Source organism: Leptopilina heterotoma, unplaced genomic scaffold, assembly GCF_015476425.1.
Source record: "Leptopilina heterotoma isolate Lh14 unplaced genomic scaffold, ASM1547642v1 Lhet_242, whole genome shotgun sequence".
NCBI lineage: Eukaryota > Metazoa > Arthropoda > Insecta > Hymenoptera > Figitidae > Leptopilina > Leptopilina heterotoma.
Window position 1 is genome coordinate 234,552 of NW_025110957.1, and position 22,025 is coordinate 256,576.

Sequence of the window (22,025 nt, forward strand, 5' to 3'; positions counted from 1 at the left end):
TTGATGTGACTGTACTTGATATTCCTTGTTTTTCTTTATCTCCTTCCTTCTGTATTTTCTTAAGTTCGCTCTCGACCAGCTGTTTGTCCATTATGTATTCTGATTTTGGCCAATTGCTTGAATTCATTCTCAGCCATGCTGGCCCCTCCTACCATCTTGAGTCGAGGAGTTTTTCTACTGTACATCCTCTGGAGGGGACATCCGCCGGATTCATCTCTCCAGGTACGAATCTCCATTGACGTGGATCTGTCATCTTACGGATTTCTTGCACCCTATTCCACACAAAAGTTGCCCATTGTTTTCCTGCTTTAATCCACGTGAGTGTAGTTGATGAATCACTCCAATAGTAGATTGTATCTTCATCAATGGACAGACACTATTTTACAAATTGCATCAAACGAGTTCCCATTGTAGCTGCTAGAAGTTCTAAACGTAGAATTGAGATTTCTCTTGTAGGTGCAACTCTCGATTTAGCCTCCATCAGTTTTACATCATTTCTTGTATTTGTTTCTACTCTTACAAAGATTGCTGCTGCATATGCTGCTTGGCTTGCGTCCACAAAAACATGAAAAGTCAATAGGTCTTTTTCTGATGACTCACCGAACATTCTGCGTGGAATTCGTAATTCCTTTAACTGCGTCAAACTTTTATGCCATTCTTTCGAAATCTTTTAACATCTTCGGATCCACTTCTTCATCCCAGTCCATTTTTCTCAATCAGATTTGCTGCAACAACAACTTAGGGTACAACAAAACAGGACAACACATTCCAACTGGATCAAATATTTTATGACTTGTTGATAAGATTACTCTTTTAGTAATCTTTGGTGGTAATTATGTCTCGAATGATTCCTTGTTCAATCGCAATGTGTCATCCGATTTATTCCATGTCAATCCTAAAACAGATGTATCTGCTTTCTCACTTTTATCATGAGAATATTTCGAACCTCGTAATTCGAATTTTCCTTGTCTCATGATTTCGGTTGACACTTTCTTAAACAATTTTCTCTCTTCGTCATCTGCAACACTCACTACACAGTTGTCAACATATAATGATTTAGCCAGCTTCTCGATGATGTCTCTTTTTATTCTTGAATTTTCGTTATTTCTTAATTGTTCTAGGTGCATGCTAATTACAATACCCAGCAATGCCGGACTACTTGTCACTCCGAACACTACTCTTGCGTGACGATAAATTTTCATCTTCGATGGATCATTTAAATCTTTCCAGAAAAATCGCAGAGCATTTCTATCCTCGGGATGAATACCAATTTGTAAAAATTCTTTCTTGATGTCCGAAATCACTCCAACATTATTACTTCGGAAACGCATAAGAACTTTAGGAATCAACTCAATCAGATTCGGTCCAATCTCCAAACATTGATTTAGTGAAGGATTTTCTCTACCTTCGCAGATCCATCGAACACAGGCCGTAATGGAGTAGTAATACCTTCTTTTATGACGGGCCTATGAGGCAAATAATGACCATATCCCTTAGCTTCCTTATCAGAAACTTCCTCCACGATTCCTTCCCGTATCCACTCATTAAACACTTGATCATACTCTTGTAACAAATTTTAAATAAAAATTAAAAATTAAATTTAAATAAATTAAATTTTAAATAAAAAATGCTTTAAAAAAATAAAAAAATGCTTAAATGCTTTAAATTTTCAATAACTAAATCTAATCTCATCTTCGCAAGCATTTCGTTACTTGGTAGGACAGGGTGATTCTCTTTCCAGGGTAGCTGCACCTCGTACCTTCCACTCTCGTCAACTGTTACAGATTGGCGAATTCTTAGTTCAGTTTTTATTCTATGCGTTTCTTTAGAATCTGTTTCCACCTGATCTTTAATTCCTAAAACATCCAAATTCCACAATTCCGATACGTCAATTTCCTTGATAAGTAAAGAAGTGACAACCAGACCTGGAGGAAAGAAAGAAAGACCTAGTGAAGAGAAAATAAACCTAGAGGAGAAAAAGACCTAGAGGAAAGAAAGAAAGACCTGGTGAAGAGAAAATAAACCTAGAGGAGAAAAAGACCTAGAGGAAAGAAAGATAGACCTGGTGAAGAGAAAATAAACCTAGAAGAGAGAAAGACCTGGAGGGAAGAGACCTGTAAGGAAGAGAAACCTACAACGATGCAAGCTGAAAGAAGAATGAGTGTGCTGGCTGGCGCACTGCACTCACTCACCGTTGTGATCCCCACCACGGCGCTCTGCCATCACAGCGCTCCCCACTAGGCATCGCTAGTGGAGTGAAAGCAGCATCTCCATGCGGTGGTTTTATAACGAGTCTTGATACGCGCGAAATTTCAAATTCAATGTATATTTAATTTGAATGTAATTTATTTATTTACTTGAATAATTAATTAATCTTGATTTAAATGTAATTTATTTATTTACTTGAATAATTAATTAATCTTGATTTGAATGTAATTTATTTATTTACTTGAATAATTCATTAATCTTAATACATTTAAAGTTTTAAAATTAAAAATAAAAATGGATCACAAAATATTCTCCACTGACCTTAAATAATTTTCAATAAATAATTAAATAAGCACCATAAATTTTGATTAAATGCTAAATGTATTAAATAATAAACAAATTGTAAACTGATGAAATAATAAATTTAACAGATAAATATGTTAAATGAGTGGGTTTTGGACAGAATGAAAATCTTGTTGCACAATTTTTTTTATTATCATATTAATTTTTACACATATGTTAAGAAAAATTTTTTCTGTAAAGATAATGTTGAAAAATATACTTTATACATATACATAACTGTTTACACATGTGTAATGAAAGAAAAATATTATTTTCTATGAAGATAATGTACAAAAATAAACCATATATATATATATATATATTGATGTATCAAAGAGATTGTTAAATATAAACCTAGAAAAAAAGTTACCGTTAAGATGGAATACAAAACAGTTACTTTTTCTAAACATTTTAGAGATATTGTATCTCTCTTCAATAGTTATGAAAAACTATTTTAACTTATAATGATTTAAGAAGATACTAAAGTATCTTTATTCGAATAGTTTTATAAAAATAAAAGTTTAAGTTTTGTGTAACATAGTTTAATAAGATATTGTATCTCTATCCAATAGTTTAAAAAAACAAAATTTTAATTTACAATGATGTTAAGAAGATACTAAAGTATCTTTATTCTATTCGAATAGTTTTATAGAAATAAAAATTTAAGTTTTCTGTAAAATAGTTTAACATAAAAGTTTTTTTTTCTTCTTAGGATTTTCATTTTTATTATCCGGTCGGCACCTTTTGCTGGTCGGCACCTTTTTCGGCCGTGTTACCGTTTGAATGCATGGGTCGTTATCATTTAAAATAATTGTTCTTGATGTTGAAGGATTCTGTGCCGAGGAATTTAATGCACGTGAAGTTGAAGGATTCAGTAATCCTACTATTGAAGAATTCGATGCACTTGAGGTAAAAGGATTCGATGCTCTTGACACTGAAGAATTTGATGCACTTGAGGTTGAAGGATTCGATACTCTTGGCACTGAAAAATTTGGTGCTCGTGAGGTTGAAGGATTTGATGCTCTTGGCACTGGAAAATTTTGTGCTCGTGACATTGAAGGATTTGATGTTGGGGGATTCTGCGTGGCAGAATTCAATACTGCATTAAAGAATTCAATGCTCCTGGCATAGAAGAATTTAATGCTCCTGGCATTGAAGAATTTATGCTCCTGGCATTGAAAGATTCGATGCTTCCTATATTAGAGGATTCTGCGTTGAAGAATTCGATGCAGGTAATTTCGATTTAAATGAATTAGACCCTGGAGAAGACGAACTACTTGAAGAAGAACTAGTGGAAGAAGTGCTAGATGATGGTGATGGAGGTGACTTTTCTTGAGGTGACTCCTATTGAGATGACTCCTTTTGAGGTAAATCCTTCGCATTATAGTTATCATTTTTTACAAAAGCTGGTACATATCTTTCTAGAGGCTCCCACCTTAAATTTTTCATATGACCTCTGTTTTCCTTCTGTAAATATAAAATAATAGGAGTAATAACAATATAATTCAATATAAGATTTATTAAAAGATATAATAAAAAATATTTAATAAAAAAAATGTAAATCATTAAATAAATTTTATGTAAAATAGAAAATATTGAGAAAAAAAGTGTTAACTTTTAAATAGTCTAAAACAAAGATAAGAAATCTGAACCATAAAAATAACAAAATTTAACGATTAAATTTAGATTAAAATAAAAAAAGATTTAAAAAATTAGGTATAATAAAAATTTTAAATTAACTTAAAAAAGAATAAAAATTTCACTTGAATATTTTGCTTAATAAAATTTAGACCTTTTATAAAATTTAGACAAATATTTGTTTCATAAAACAAAATTTTCTAACTTACATCACACTTTGTTTTCACCGGTACTGCATGATGAACTTAACCCTTTAACGACGAGATGTGCTACTTTTCAACATGAAATTCAATCTCTTACAATTAGTAGAAAAAAGCCATAAAAGTTTTTAAAAGTCCATACCCTACTATTTTTGGGGTCGCTCTTTCGAATGGTGTGGTCAAAATTTTCAAAAAATGATATTTAACCCTTCTTTTTTCAAAAATACTAAAAAAAGTCAAGTTTTTTTAATGTAATTTTTTTCAAAAGAATTTTTTTCTGTGTCTTAACGCTTTTCAAATAGAACAAAAAGTATCAAAAACGTGTTCCCGATAGTTGTACTTGAAAAATATTCATTTCTAAATTTTATTTTTTTCGATTTTGAATTTAAAATGACGCTTGAAGGACAAAAATTTTTTCTTATTTTACGTAAGATGACAAACTTTTTCAAAATTGCTCAAATCTGATTGAAATTTGTTGCTCAGGGGTTTTCGTGGTCGCTGATTACGAATCTGATGTCCATTTGCCAAAATTCAAAATGGCGGATCCAATATGGCGGATGACTTTTTAAAAAATTGATCGGATTCGCTTGAAACTCGTTACTCAGGGGTTTTCGGGGTCGCTGGTTACAAATCCGATGTTAGTTTTTAAAAATTCAAAATGGCGGATCTAATATGGCGGACGAAATACAAAAATTGTTCAGAGTTGCTTGAATCTTGTTACTCGGGGGTTTTTGGGGTAGCTGATTACGAATTTGATATCAGATTTTCAAAATTCAAAATGGCGGATCCAATACGACAGATGACTTTTTTAAAAATTGATTGGATTCGCTTGAAATTTGTTACTCTGCGGTTTTTGTGTTCGATAATGACGAATCTGACGTTAGATTCAACAAATTCAAAGTGGCCAAAGTATAATGAAAGACTAATTTTTTCAATTTACTCAGGTTTGCTTGAAATTTGTTAGTGTGGTATTTTTAGGGTGGCTGATTACGAATATGAAGTCACATTCCAAAAATTCAAAATGGCGGAATTATTATACTCTTTTTGCTCTGACTCTACCAGTATCAACTTATCTATATTTCACAATAAGTGACAGGAAAATTTAAAAGTGATCTATGGTACGAGAAAATCGATGTTAGTTTTTCAAAATTCAAAATGGCGGAACGAATATGGCAGACGAAATTAAAAAATTAGTCGGATTCACTTGAATTTTGTTACTCTAGGGTTTTCAGGTCCACTGATTGCGAATCCGATGTTCGTTTTTAAAAATTCAAAATGCTTGGTATAAAATAGCTATAAGAATTGGTAAGGATATTTTTTACACCTCGTCTGCCTTATCGATTCCACCATTTTGAATTTTGAAAAACTAACATCGGATTCGCAACCAGCAACTCCAAAAACCCACGAGTAACGTGTTTCAATCAGGTTTGAGATATTTTGAAAAATTCGTCCGCCATTCTGGATCCGGCATATTGAATTTTTTTAATCTAACGTCAGATTCGTCATTATCGAACCCAAAAACCGCAGAGTAACAAATTTCAAGCGAATCCGATTAATTCTTAAAAAAGTCATCTGTCATATTGGATCTGCCATTTTGAATTTTGAAAATCTGATATCAAATTCGTAATTAGCTACCCCAAAAACCCCCGAGTAACAAGATTCAAGCAAATCTGAACAATTTTTGTATTTCGTCCGCCATATTAGATCGCCATTTTGAATTTTGAAAAACTGACATCGGATTCGTAACCAGCGACCCCGATAACCCCCGAGTAACGAGTTTCAAGCGAATTCGATCAATTTTTTAAAAAAGTCATCCGCCATATTGGATCCGCCATTTTGAATTTTGGCAAATGGACATCAGATTCGTAATCAGCGACCACGAAAACCCCTGAGCAACAAATTTCAATCAGATTTGAGCAATTTTGAAAAAGTTTGTCATCTTACGTAAAATAAGAAAAAATTTTTGTCCTTCAAGCGCCATTTTAAATTCAAAATCGAAAAAAATAAAATTTAGAAATGATTATTTTTCAAGTAAAACTATTGGGAACACGTTTTTGATACTTTTTGTTCTATTTGAAAAGCGTTAAGACACAGAAAAAAATTCTTTTGAAAAAAATTACATTAAAAAAACTTGACTTTTTTTAGTATTTTTGAAAAAACAAAGGTTAAATATCATTTTTGAAAATTTTGACCACACCATTCGAAAGAGCGACCCCAAAAATAGTAGGGTATGGACTTTTAAAAACTTTTATGGCTTTTTTCTACTAATTGTAAGAGATTGAATTTCATGTTGAAAAGTAGCACATCTCGTCGTTAAAGGGTTAAGGTGTCATCATCATGGGTTGGTGAGCAATATTGTTAAGGCTGTTATTATTGAAAATCCTGTGATAAAATGGCCTTGAATTTGCTAGAGGCATTCGATGCTAAAATGGTTGATTTGCAATTATTTGCTGAGGTAAATTTATACATTGGCATTGTCAAACTGCAGGATGCATCTAAAAAAATCATTATTTTTAGAAAATGTATTAATTAATTTAATTAAATTTTAATTAATTTTATTTTTAAAATACTATTTTTGAAACATAATAAATGAATAAAATATTTACCCAAGAAGACTAGAAACAGGAGGTCTAACTTGGTAGTGGGGGGAATGTAATATACGTGGGGCCATGAGTCGGCTGGTCTTTGTTTTCTCGACATTTGCGCGGTGAACCAGTTTTGTTCTCTCGCGCATACATGATATATACATCCAACTTGTATACATCGTAAGCACGTTGTATTTTATCACGTGTTTGATTTTTCGTATTCCCAAGAAATTTTTCGTGCAGACAGGTTATGAATATTTATGTTTAACTCGTTTAATTATGGTACACATTTGTTGTATAAAAAATTGTCGTACTAGTAGTATTCAGGAGAAAGAGAATAGAAAACATTTATTTTGTTTTCCGAAAGATGAGGTAAGTTAACTTAATTATATCTTCTTAATTAATGTAAGTATATGTATAAAGAAAATGTCTTTGAAATTTGTTGTATGCAAAATTTGTAAAGTTATAAAAATTACACTGGTTTACAGTGAAATTGTCAATCGAACAAAACAATTTTTTTTCAAATAGTAGGTGTTTTTTGAGTAAGAAAATCATAGTTTTAATTTTTTTCCCTCGTGCAGTTTTTCTGTAGCTTCAAATTTTGCATTTTCGAGGTGCGACGCCACTCAAACTTACCTGTAGGAAAATAAGCTTGTCAAAATATAATAAATGAGGTATCATTGGAAAGGTAATTAAATTACCTTTCGATCCATAGGTCACAGAATAAAATTCAACAAAAAATGAGAGAGTTACAGTCGATTAAAGATGAAATTTCATGACAATTTTGATGATTTTTAGACATTTGAGTAACTTCTACTATTTTTTTCTACATCAAACAGGAAAGAATGTTTAGGTTTTAATTTTTTTATTGATAGACTATATCATTACACAAATTTTGAGCCCTTGTGGACCTCGATTGGATTAAAAATGACAATTCTACACTAAATTTAGTGAACGAAACTACATTCTTCATTTTTTATATCCCTTAAATATTTGCAGCAAAAATTGAAGTAATAAAATTTAGTTAAGCTCTAAAGTTACTAAAATCACTAATCAAGGATTTCTGAAATCGTAGATTTCGAATCCAATGTTAGTTTTCTAAATTTCAAAATGGCGGATCCAATATGGCGGACAAGTTTTTAAAAATCGATTAAATTCGTCTTAAATTCGTTACTCGGGGGTTTTCGGGGTCGCTGATTACGAATCTGATGTCAGATTTCAAAAATTAAAAATGGCGGATCCAATAGGTGCGAATTCGATGAATTTTAAAAAACTCGATCACCATTATGAATCCATAATTTTCAATTTTCGAAATCCGACATCGGATTCGTAATCAGCGACCCCGAAAACCCCCGAGTAACGAATTTAAGACGAATTTAATCGATTTTTAAAAACTTGTCCGCCATATTGGATCCGCCATTTTGAAATTTAGAAAACTAACATTGGATTCGAAATCTACGATTTCAGAAATCCTTGATTAGTGATTTCAGTAATTTTAGAGCTTAACTAAATTTTATTACTTCAATTTTTGCTGCAAATGTTTAAGGGATACTAAAAATGAAGAATGTAGTTTCGTTCGCTAAATTTAGTGTAGAATTGTCATTTTTAATCCAATCGAGGTCCATAAGGGCTCAAAATTTGTGTAATGATATAGTCTATCAATAAAAAAATTAAAACCTGAACATTCTTTCCTGTTTGATGTAGAAAAAATAGTAGAAGTTACTCAAATGTCTAAAAATCATCAAAATTGTCATGAAATTTAATCTTTAATCGACTGTAACTCTCTTAATTTTTGTTGAATTTTATTCTGTGACCTACGGATCGAAAGGTAATTTAATTACCTTTCCAATGATACCTCATTTATTATATTTTGACAAGCTTATTTTCCTACAGGTAAGTTTGAGTGGCGTCGCACCTCGAAAATGCAAAATTTGAAGCTACAGAAAAACTGCACGAGGGAAAAAAATTAAAACTATGATTTTCTTACTCAAAAAACATCTACTATTCGAAAAAAAATTGTTTTGTTCGATTGGCGAAAAAAAGTTTTTAATTTGTAAACCTGTGTTATATATGTATGAATAAATATGTTGTATATTAACGAAAAATTTTCAATGCATAGAAATCTAAAGACAAGTGGTTGCACTCGATAGGAGATAACTTAAAAAAGGAAAAAGGCAGTCGTAAAAAGCAGTATTTATTTATTTGTGAAAGGCATTTTTCAGATGATTGCCTAAAACAAAGTGCAATAGAAGTATTACAAGATGGAATAATCACAGTCAAACCGCGACAACGAGTAACCTTGAAAACAGGCAGTATACCATCTGTTTTCGAAGAAGTAAACTCAATTGTTTTTAATATTGTTTGACATATAGTCATACATGTTTACATTAAATATTTTTTATTATTTTTCAATTATATTTTAAAAGAAAATTTTTTAATTTCTGCGCATTAGATTTTTTAAGAATAATTTTAAAACTATTTTTATTTTACACATCAATCAACAGAGTCAACAGTTCCACACAAGTCATTTGCACCTCTTAAAACCAAGATAAATATAAATTTGTCTCCAAATTCCAAGATGAGAGTAAATAATGCAAATCATTTAATGTCGCTTAATGCTGCTAATCCTGAAAAGGAACCAAGTACGCTTCTCAATTCTGCGTTACCAAATGAAACTGTTGAGAAGTATACTATTAAGAGATTATTGCAAGACTGGAACGAAAGGAACGAGGAAACCTTTCCGCAATGTTGGGGCTCAAACGCCGCCGTAAATGATGAGGAAATAATTTTTTCATACAATGGAGATATGATAGCGCAAGTAACTCGTTCGATTTTTGTGAATGCAAATATGAATGTAGAGGTAAATTTATTTTAAATAATTTAAGGGAATATTATAATAGTAATATATTTAATTTGTTATTATTTGCAGATTAGAGCACATAATACTACTGTATCCAACTTTCACATACTTGAAAAGGTCACGTGCCTGGAAGATTTACGTACAGCAATGATAAAAATAGGCTCTTTAAATCTGTGTGCCAAATCTTGGCATGGTTTTTGCAAAAATGGTCTTTTTTTACGCAAAGTACATTCGCCAAGTGATGTGTGCAAAGATTGTGCTAATAAAATTCGAAAAGAAAAAAAAATAAGCGACGTAGAGAGATCCGTCTCCAAAATAAAATAAATAGAAAAAATAAGATTGTCCGAAATATTAAAAAGAAATATAGTCGTTGTTTAACAAAGGTAAAAATATTTACCTATATAGATTGCTTCTTATATAAAAAGGAATCTGCAACATTTATTTTAATTTCAGATTCAATCTTTAGAGGACCAGATAGAACTCCTAATGACTCGTTGTGCTGAACAAAATGAAGACACTTTAAATATTTGTATAAAAAATTTACCTGTGTAGATGCAGGAGGTTGTGAAGCATATTTATAAGTATAGCAAACAGGAAAACAAAAAGGGAATGAGGTATAGCAAACGTTGGGTTTTGGAGTGCCTACTTTTGAGCATCAAAAGCAGGAAAGCCTACTTACATTTGCGCAGCCACAACATTCTCCCTTTACCTACTTTAACAACGCTTAGAAAGTATATAAAAAATTTGAAACCTCAATACGGTTTTGATCCACAGGTCTTCAAAATGTTAAAAAAAAGGCGAGTCCATGAAACCGGAAGACAGAAGAGGTGAACTTTTTATAATATTTATCTATAAATGAAAGTAACGAAATATATTCTTTCATTCTTCATAGCAATCAGTACTTAAATAATTCTTGATCGATTTTATAGGTGTTTTAGTTTTAGACGAGATGTCCATCAGCGAAGGAGTCAATTTTGACACTAAAAAGTCATCGGTGATGGGATTCACCGATTTAGGAGACTACACCCCAGATCACCAAAAGACTGAGCGCGCTGACCATGCATTGGTCTTAATGTTCTAACCCTTTCGTGGCAAGTGGGTTCAAAATATAGCAGCATTCTTGAGCAAGGGTGCTGCAAATGGTGAAGTTCTTAGCCATCTTGTTTCCGAATGCGTTTGTCTGTTAGAAAATAACGGCTTTTTTGTTGACGTTGTAACTTCAGATGGTGGGCAGTGGAACAGAGGCATGTGGAAACGTTTTGGATTACAAGATTTGGACGCCAGTTGTGCTCACCCTTGCTCAACTGAAAATGATATAAGCAATACCACATCGCGACGATTATGGTTTTGTAGTGATTTTTCACATCTAGTGAAAAATATGCGAAATTTTATTATGTCGAAAGAAGCCGTAATGGTATAGTATTTCATACAAATTATATTTATTATAAAACACGCTTACAATATGATATATGCTATATATTATCTGTTTTTTCAGACTCCCGATGGTGAATTAAAAAAAAATCATTTTCGTTCTGTCATTCGGTGTGACGGAGGACCCAAAAGTTTGGGTTTAAAAATTGCCTTTCAAATATATACATACTAGCACAAATAACGAAGTTGTTTGAAGTTTCTTATTATTATTATTTTTTAAACCTGATTTTGCAGATTTAATTAGTTTGAAATATTTTCCCGGTAAATAAATAAAAATTTGTTATTTTAATTAAGTAAATAAATTTTTTTGCAGTTTCCTGCAAAACATTTGAAAAATTAAACCCACAGTAAAATTCAGAATTTCCTTATGAATTCTAGAAATTTAATTTTCTGAGTATTTTTCCAATACTTAAATGTAATGACCAGAAATTAATGATCGAGAAATATTTAAATTATTTGAAAATACTGGAAAATATACTGTTAAAAATTTTCTTATAAAATAGAAATTGTTTTTTTTATTATTTCGATAAATATAGTTTTTAAGGGGAGGTTCTCATTGCGGGGGCCAAAATAAACACAAACTTTGACAATTTTTTGCGAGGAACGGCTATGACTTAACGATGTAATTTTTTTTTCTAAATAAAGATACATTCTTGAACTTTTAAAATATATATTTCATTTTCAAAAAAATGCAAAATGGCGGCAAATATGGCGCATCTAGAAAATAATGTTTTTTTAAATAGGGAAAACGGTGGGCATTCTACACTGCGCAATTTTTAGTCTAAAACAAAAACTCAAAATTTTTTATAAAGGTGACATCCTAAAGAATAGGTTATACCTATAAAATAGTTAAAAAGTTATTAAATGACAAAATGGCGGACACATTTTTAAAAAAACTGCGTTTTCGCATTATTTTTCCATATTTGATCTCTTGTAAAAATCTCTATTGTTAACAATTTTATCATATTATAGGTATAACCCCAGTAGAATTTAGTTACCTTTAATTATCCGCAAACCCGAAGTTGATTGATTAAATAGTTTAGACGCTACGATGCCCACCAGTTTTAAAATCTTGTTTCGAGTAAAACGCGTTTAAGGTTTGAGAAACATTTTTGTGCAATAATTGTATTCTTTGCAATTCTTTGTTCAATTTGCGTATATGATAAATATCTATAGGTATTTAGGGTCGCTCTTTACGATTCTGAGGTCAGATTTGCAAAATTTTTAAAAATTGATTCGATTTGCCTGACATTTGTTACTCAGTGCTCGGGACGGCGGTGAGTTCAAGACTTCATAAAAACGAAAATATTCTTCGGATCAAAAAATCGCTATACACACATATTCTACATATATATAGCTTTAAAAAAATACAATAAAAAAGAAATCAATTTTTTTGACTCCCGCAATGGGAACCTCCCCTTAACAAATAGAAATTTTTTACATATTTTTTCCAAAATAAATTAAAAATTTCTTAAACAAAATTTGATTTATAATAATAAATAATAATTAATAATAATAACATTCAATTTTCTTGTAGGGAATGTTTGGAATGATCCGCGGATGTTGCGGTTCTCATGACAAACCAGACCCCCTGCTCTATATTCAAGTCTACCGATTAATAAGTTTTTATTCTTTGATAAAACCACAGAAAGGCTCCAATGTCGATGGCATGGAAATTTTTTAAACATTATTAAATGAAAATAGTTCAGAATTACATGAAAATAAGAAAGAGTGGTTAACAACTTTGGATTTAATTGTAGAACGTGGCGAAAATAACGAGGAAAGTCTAACTACGAGGCATTTTCACGATTATAATGTTGGAGGAGTCAATCCGTATGTACAGGCGTACTTTTCGGGATTTGTATGTAGAAGAATATCATCATGGACCAGTTGCGACGATTGTATTTTGACAATCACAAAAGCAGAAGGAGATCTACCTCGAGATAAAATGATAAACACTCTTACTAAAGGTTATCTAAAATATCCTTCTGATCAGCTTTACAATCTTTTAAACAACTTGGAACATTCCATTTTGCAAACAATTGGTCAAAAGCCGTTAAATTTATACACTTTCCAACATATAATGCAAAATATATTATCTGAATCAATAACGTTTGTTGGATGCGAAGATCATAAAGAAAGCCTGACAAAAACAGTAATAAATTACTATACAGTAGTACGAGCCAAAATTATTTACAAAAAGCACAACAACGTTTACGACGAGGCGAGGAAAAAAGAGAAAGGACTTAGGAAGCTGTCAAAACTAGTTGGAAAGGAAAATATCGACGTAGCCGCAAAAAGTATAATTGAAGCAAGAGACAAAATGCCAAAAAATCAACCAAAGAAAAAAAGTCTTAAAAAGAAAAAAGTATAAACTGATTTGAATTATATTTTTCGATTCTTTTACATGTTTGCACATACCGTTATTACTTTAAGTGTTAAATCTTAAAAAAGATTTCTTTTTAAAATTTACAATTTTTAGAATAGCATATAATAGTATTATACGTTTTGCTTGCAAAAGTGAAGCAAAAGACAGAAATTCAAAAAGCAACCAAAGAAAACAAGTTGAAAAAGAAAAAATTATAATATTACCTCAACAACGTTTTTCTATTTTTTACATAGTTGCATGTACCATTTTCTCTATTGTTAAAAAGTATTAAATGCTTCAAAAGATTTAATACAGAAACTTCTAAATGTTTGAAAAACGATTTAATATAAAAATTTCTAAATTTTATGATATGACATAAGAATATTTAATAAGTATAAACTCGTTAGAATTTTATATTGTTCGTTTGTAATCAGAATTTTTTTATATAATTACTTGTTTAAAAATGTGATTACATTGTAGTTCCAAATAGCGCACCAAATATTACAGTAGAATACTTAGTACAAAAAAATATTGTGCAATGAGTTATATTTTTTCTACTGAATGTTTAAAAAATTTGATTAAACATTGCTTTAAATTAATTTATTGTACGTTTTTCTTACAATTTCTTTATGTATATAGTTTATTTTCCTTCCATAAATTAGGTATACAGAATTATAATAGTATATTAAGCAACAAGAGGAGAAAGGCAGCCATTTCTTTACGGTGATTTTTGTGACTCCACTCGTGTCACAAAAATCATCGTAAAGAAATTGGCTGCCTTTATTCTCGTGTTACTTACGATATTTTTTATTCCTAATGCACAAAAGCGGCGATTTCAGTTAGCAGACGACAGGGAGTAAAAGTCATTCACTTGTTCGATTTGTATGAAAATGGCGGCCGTCTTCTCCCTTGGGCAAGAAAAATGCATGTGAACAGCTAATTTTCTTGCCCTTGGGAGAACACGGCCGCCATTTTCATACGATCGAAGAAATGAATGACTTTCCTCCCTGTCGACTGCTATCAGAAAGCGCCGTTTTTGTGCATGTGGGATAAAAAATTAATTACACGTGAGAATCGATTATTACTTATATTAAAATTATAAAATCCATCTAAACTAGTATTCGAATTAATCATTAAATGCAATTCATAAACATTATAGTTTATTACAAATTGAAATTACAATTAAGACATTGATCATCAATTAAAATTTAGAAATTGATTAACATTAAAATTGATCATGAATTATTATTTATTAAAAAAATTATTTAAAAAATTAATGTAAATGAAATATGAGCACAGATTTATAAAAAAATTTGTACTTAAAAATTCTATCAACAATTTTACTGCTTTCTCAAAAGCAATATTTTATCTGAATTCATTACCTATAATTTTTAGTCTTGCATGTGGGTCAAATTTTCTCAAAAAAATCAAAGTTGGTAATGGGTCTTTCAATTTTTGTGAAACTTTGTATGAAGGTAGTGTTTTATGACAGAAGATTTTAGGAAAAAAAGATTATTCAAATTTTTCAAAATTGTGGATTTTACCGGGCATGAAACATTAAAGCACATTTTTTTTGAAAAACAAATAACTTTTCTCCATTTAGTTAGATTTTGTTTATATTGTAGGTAGTAATAGTTGATTATCTAACAATTTAAAGTGCAATATTAAAGAAAAAAAATCCAAAATTTGCCCGGAAAAAAAGTCAAAAAAAATTTTGATTTCATTTTTTCGGGCATAAGCACCCCTTCGATTTTTTTGTAACTATAATATTTGGATTCGTTATCTTCTCCAGAATTTTTTGCATAAAAGAAATCCCTGGAGACTTTAAAACTAACCGAAATATCGAATTTTTTGTCTCGAAGTGCACAGATTTCGATCTCGCGTAAACACGCCTGAGATGTGCACCAAACGTTCTTAAGAGTGAATTTTCGCATTCTAATATTTTTTTTGTTAATTTTTAGTAAAAAAGGAAGGTTTAAAAATCAAGTTTTGCAATTACAAATTTGTTTTTAAACAATTTTGAATCTCAAAATGTGTATGTAATATATAAGGGGCAAATTTTCTCAAGTGTACCAATGTCAAAATTGCAAGTTGTTGGATCGGGCTAATATTTTTACAGTATTTAGAACTATGAATCAGTACTTAAAACCATCAAGTAATTATGAAATTTTATTAAAAAAATGTAGGAGGGAGGGGGTTGAAGATTTTGGATCAGTATAAACAGTAAGTTTTAAAAAAAATCGTAGCTTTTATATAATAAAGAAAAAAAATTGTGACCTATATGTTTTTTCTGCTCTATCAAATTGTGAGAATTTTTTTAAAAAATTCAAAATTTAACTCTTTTTTAAAAATTAAAAATTTTTTTGATTTTTTTTTTAAAAAAGCCCTTTTTTTCTTGTACCAAAAGAAAGTTTATGATGTGTACTTTCAATCTATGAAATGAAAAAAATGAAGTTTTTTTTGGAATTATTAATTAATTAATTAATAAAAATTGAAATATTTTACAATATGAAGTATTTTGATTAAATTGACGTTTTACAAATAAATATTTATAAAAATAAAGATAAAGTGTTAGTTTTTTTAAAACAAATGTTTATATAATTCTACTTTAAAAAAAGATATTTCAGTTATTTGCAACGATTGTTTAAATAAAATATTCAACACCTTATGCGTGTATCACGCTTGATATTGATATTAAAATAATAAAAAAATATTTAGATAATAAATAATCATCTCTTCTTACATCAAAAATGTAAAAATTAAAAAAATGTACTTTAGAAAATGTCAAAAAATATTAAGCCGGTAAGTATAGTTAAAAAAAAAAATTTTTCAAAAAAATTTTTAATTTTTAAAAAAAGGGTTAAATTTTGAATTTTTAAAAAAAAATTCTTACTATTTGATAGAGCAGAAAAAAACCTACCAAAAACATATTGGTCACAATTTTTTTTCTTTATTATATAAATGCTACGATTTTTTATAAAACTCACTGTTTATACTGATCCAAAATCTTCAACCCCCTCCCCCCTACATTTTTTTATAAAATTTCATAATTACTTGGTGGTTTTAAGTACTGATTCATAGTTCTAAATACTGTGAAAATATTAGCCCGATCCAAAAACTTGCAATTTTGACATTGGTACACTTGAGAAAATTTGCCCCTTATATATTACATACACATTTTTAAATTCAAAATTGTTTAAAAACAAATTTGTAATTGCAAAACTTGATTTTTAAACCTTCCTTTTTTACTCAATATTAACAAAAAAATATTAGAATGCGATAATTCACGCTTAAGAACGTTTGGTGCACATCTCAGGCGTGTTTACGCGAGATCGATATCTGTGCACCTCGAGACAAAAAATTCGATATTTCGGTTAGTTTTAAAGTCTCCAGGGATTTCTTTTTGCAAAAAATTCTGGAGAAGATAACGAATCCAAATATTATAGTTACAAAAAAATCGAAGGGGTGCTTATGCCCGAAGAAATGAAATCAAAATTTTTTTGGACTTTTTTTCCGGGCAAATTTTGGTTTTTTTTTCTTTAATATTGCACTTTAAATTGTTAGGTATTTAACTATTATTACCTAAACTATAAACAAAATCTAACTAAATGGATAAAAGTTATTCGTTTTTTAAAAAAAATGTGCTGTAATGTTTCATGCCCGGTAAAATCCACAATTTTGAAAATTTTGAAAAATCTTTTTTTCCTAAAATCTTCTGTCATAAAACACTACCTTTATACCAAGTTTCACAAAAATTAAAAGACCCATGACCAACTTTTATTTTTTTGAGAAAATTTGACCCACCTGTAAAAAAAAACTCGAAATGATTGTAATATAAAAGAATTCTAATTCTAAGCTCGTGACTGTTAAAGTGCAAAACATTCGAAATTGCGAAAATTATTTATATTACGCACTTACGGAGCTTTCGTATGGGATAATGGTCATAGGCACATACGCGTGTAAGTGGACTTCGCACTATGAAATAAAAACTAGGATGGGCTTTGCGCAATATTATATATACTAATTAATTATGCATACTCCTATGCCGCGATATGTTTCCACGTGAAAATCGTTCCTTCTCACCTTTTCGATTTTTTTTTCGTATCTAATTCCTTTCCTACTCATCTCTGGAATCTTCAAGCTACGCATAAATAAACATTATAAAAACCAGTACAAGACAAATAAAAGCATATGCTTTTAACAAAATTGGGAAAGACTAATTCCCAGTATCGCGTCCTAAGAACAATCGCAGTCTTGATCCGGTCAACGAAGAAACTTCAACTCTTGAAGTCGGTCGGAAAATCGGCTAAGCCCGTCCGCGAGTCGAAACCCAACTTATGTCCCACAACTGGATTGTGCGAACAAGTTGGGCGGACGTAAATAAAATCAAAATCTTCAAGTCGACGAAGTCCATCGGGGATCGAGCCAGATGAGTATTTTAGAAATATAAAATTCTTAAAATCCTTGTCTTGTTTGACCGGCCAGTGTGCGCGTAGTGCCTGCGACCGTTCCGCGCTTGACGGCTCCGGAAAAGTGCGTCTCGTGCGTGCTTAAAATTTAAAGACAATTGTGCCTCAGCTCCGCCTGTTGGACTAGGATAATACTAACCAGCCAACGGTAGAATTTAAGGACTATTTAAGTAAGTTACACAAAAGACTATGTATCGTTCCTCTAAACTTTTCTTCCATTTGATATGTGTTAATTAAAATAGTTATTGACTGCAATCTGTGAATTCTTTCTTTTTAAATTTTCTAAATTTAAATAAATTGTATTGAAGGGTAAAATAGTGTTTTTATCTGCCCTGGTTTCTCTTTTTCCTTTCTTTTGAGTTCGAATTATATTTTAGTGTTTCGTGGATTGGCGGATTCCTACTTTTAAAACAGGAATAACGATCCCGCAAAATTAAACAAGGTCCTTCAGGCCTTGGCAGCTTGGTGCCTCCCCAAATTAGAATTATGAGCCATCTCAAAAGCTCAATTTTATAAATAAATAAATTCTAGATTGTAACAAGCTGATGATGGCAGCGGTGGAATCTTTCTCACGTGTTTGCCCAGCCCCATTTTAAATTTTTCAAAAAAAATTTTTTTTTTGAAAAACAAATTTTTTCTTCAATTTTCAAAAAACAAATTTTTTTTTGGTTTCTCTCTTGTCTACGCACGGTGAGCTTGAATTAATTTTAACCCAAAAGTGCCCCCCCCATTTAATTTTTTTTTCTGATTTTTATTCTGTTATTAAAACTGATTAATTTAACCTAAAAACGAAAATCATCTATGGAAGGAATTAAAAGAAAACTCAATTTTTCTTAAATTTTTGCAGGTTCATTGTTTCAATCTATCTTAAAATTATTCCATGGTTAAAATTTTAAGCTTTGAATTTGTGTACGCTCACCACAAACAATATTTATATGTATTTTATTACAAAAAATGTAATATTAATTATGTAAACGGTAAAACAACGAAAATTCGCATTTCTTTTGTGTTTTTTATGAGTAATTGCTATGCTTATTTGCTTACATCTCACTGTACGCATTCGTGAACAAATGAATGTGGTCAAAATTATAAACATATGCATGTCATCCTAGGCGCATTGAAAATTTGACTAATCAAATTGAACAGGCAGGACCCAAAGTTGTCGAACAAGTAATTTCATCATTATTGAAAAGAAAATTGGGAGATGATGAATCAAGTTTATCTCTTAGTCAACCACATGGAGGCAAACCTCTTAAAGTCGTCGTTGGTACCAAGGAGGATAAAAGCTTCACAAAGAAAACAATGTTATCAGCGGACGACTTCTTAAAAATTCAAACAGGTACACAAATATCACAGAGAAAGACATTAGAAATAGCAAAAGCATTGCGTGTTGCTACAAAAAATTCGAAGGTCATTGAACCAAACTTGAAGAAATTGTTATCTACAAAAAGTCATTGCGTTGATAAATTTTTCGATTTAAAAACATTTACTTTTACGAAAAACAAGGGTCAGGAAAGTATCAAAGAAAATAAAATAGTTGTGTTTTGCACAAATGTGGAAGGTCTAGTTCAGTATGTCTCCGAAAAGCGTGGAATTTTTGATTTTCATCTGAAATTTGGCATAGATGGAGGGGGAAATTTCTTGAAACTATGTTTATCAATACAGTCAAATATTTAAACACAGGTAACAGATAAGCATCGCCAAAAATTCAGTGACGGAATATGCGCCAAAAAATTCAAAGAATCAGGTGTTAAAAAATTACTTATATTAGCAATAGTACAGGAATCTCAAGAGAATTTTGAAAATGTAGCACAGATATGGACGATGTTAAAAATAAATCAATTCCAAGGCTCAATAGCTACTGATTTAAAATTAGCTAATATTTTAGTTGGTGTTATGGCGCATAGCAGCTTATATCCCTGCACTTGGTGTTATGTTAAGAAAAATGAAATGAATGTTTGCGGAGAGTATAGAACCGTTCGTAGTATTACAGAAAATTTTGAGAATTGGCGTAAATCAGGGAGTAAAAAATCTAATGCAAAGTTGTTCAAAAATTGCATTCATCCTCCTATGATCACAGCAAAAGAGGACGAGTCATTTCTCTTTGTCATTCCACCTCCAGAACTACATTTAATGTTGGGCGTAACGAATACTTTGTACACGCATTTACTTCGCAACTTTGAAGAAGATGCTCTAATGTGGGCAACTAAATGTTCTGTAGTTCGAGATGTTCGTCACGGTAGTTCGGGCTTTAATGGAAACGCTTGTAAATCATTACTAAGTAAAACTGATGTACTCCGATCATGTTCAAATAACATAGGATGCTTAGCATTTGTAGAAGTTTTCGAAAATTTTAATTCAGTTGTCAAAGCTTGCTTCAGTGATAGACTCGACCCGACATTTAAAGAAAAAATTGACACATTTAAACAAAGTTATCTAGAATTAGGGATACCCATTACACCGAAAGTTCACGCTGCTTTTTTTCATGTTTTGGATTTTTGTGAACAAACACAGAAAGCGTTGGGTTTCTATAGCGAACAAGCTATGGAGTCCGTACATGCAGATTTCCAACAGACTTGGAACAAATACAGTGTGCTCAAGACGCATCCAGAGTATTCGAGTAGACTATTACATGCTTTATGTGAATATAATTCATTACATTCAATTTGAATGTATGTACACTTTTTACAAAACTAATTTTAAGAAGTTTAATGTATTAAAAGTTGTTCATTAACAGTTATATTACTTCAAAAGTTTGCATCGAATTTGCATCGAAACATAAAGCATTACATGCTTTATGTGAATATAATTCATTACAATTCATTTCAATTTGAATGTATGTACATTTTTTACAAAACTAATTTTAAGAAGTTTAATGTATTAAAAGTTGTTCGTTAACAGTTATATTACTTCAAAAGTTTGCATCGAAACCCGTCTTGAATAAACTATTTTTTGTTAATTAATAAGTAATTTATGTTTCAACGCTTCTTATTTCAATTTTCAAATAATAAAAGAATATCTCAAGCTTTCTATCTTTCTTATACCTACCAAGCTGTAAGTAAGTATAATAATTTCTCTTCCAAAAGAGTAAAAATACATTTTTATTGTTTTTACAGATTAAAAAATTGATATTACATGCTTTTTTGATGAAAAATTCGATAAATACTGTTTGCGGTCAATCCACGAAAATTCGAACAAAGAATTTCAACCATGGAATAGTTTTAAGTTAAGTTAAAATATTTAACCTACAAAAAATTGAGTTTTCTTTTAATTCCTTCCATAGATGATTTTCGTTTTTAGCTTAAATTAATCAGTTTTAATAACAGAATAAAAATCAGAAAAAAAATTAAATGGGGGGGCACTTTTGGGTTAAAATTAATTCAAGCTCACCGTGTACGGTTAATACACCTTTTCACGCGCAAGTACGCTTGCTTGTGAGAATTTTATCTTATTCAATTCTAAATATTTTAGAATTTATAATTTTTCCCTGTGCATGCTGTTAACCCATTAACGCCAATGATTAGACAAATGAAAATATCATCAAAATTATTATTGGAAACAGGACTGCGGATCAAATAATGACTTTTGACGTCAAAAATTGTTTAAAAAATAATTTGTTTATAAAAATTGTTATAAACAAATGAAGAAAATTGATAAAATTTTAAAAACTAATAGCGCCATTAGATTCTACGTGAAAAATTACTAAAGGAACATGTATGACTTTTTAAAAATTTTCACTCGATTTGTTGTAAATAATTTATAAACAAATAGTGCACTCTCATGTACCTATTTGTGCCTATCATTACACAACTAAACATTTCATCAAAATTATGATTGGAAACAGGACAGCGGATGAAATAATGACTTTTGACGTCAAAAATTGTTTAAAAAATAATTTGTTTATAAAAATTGTTATAAACAAAT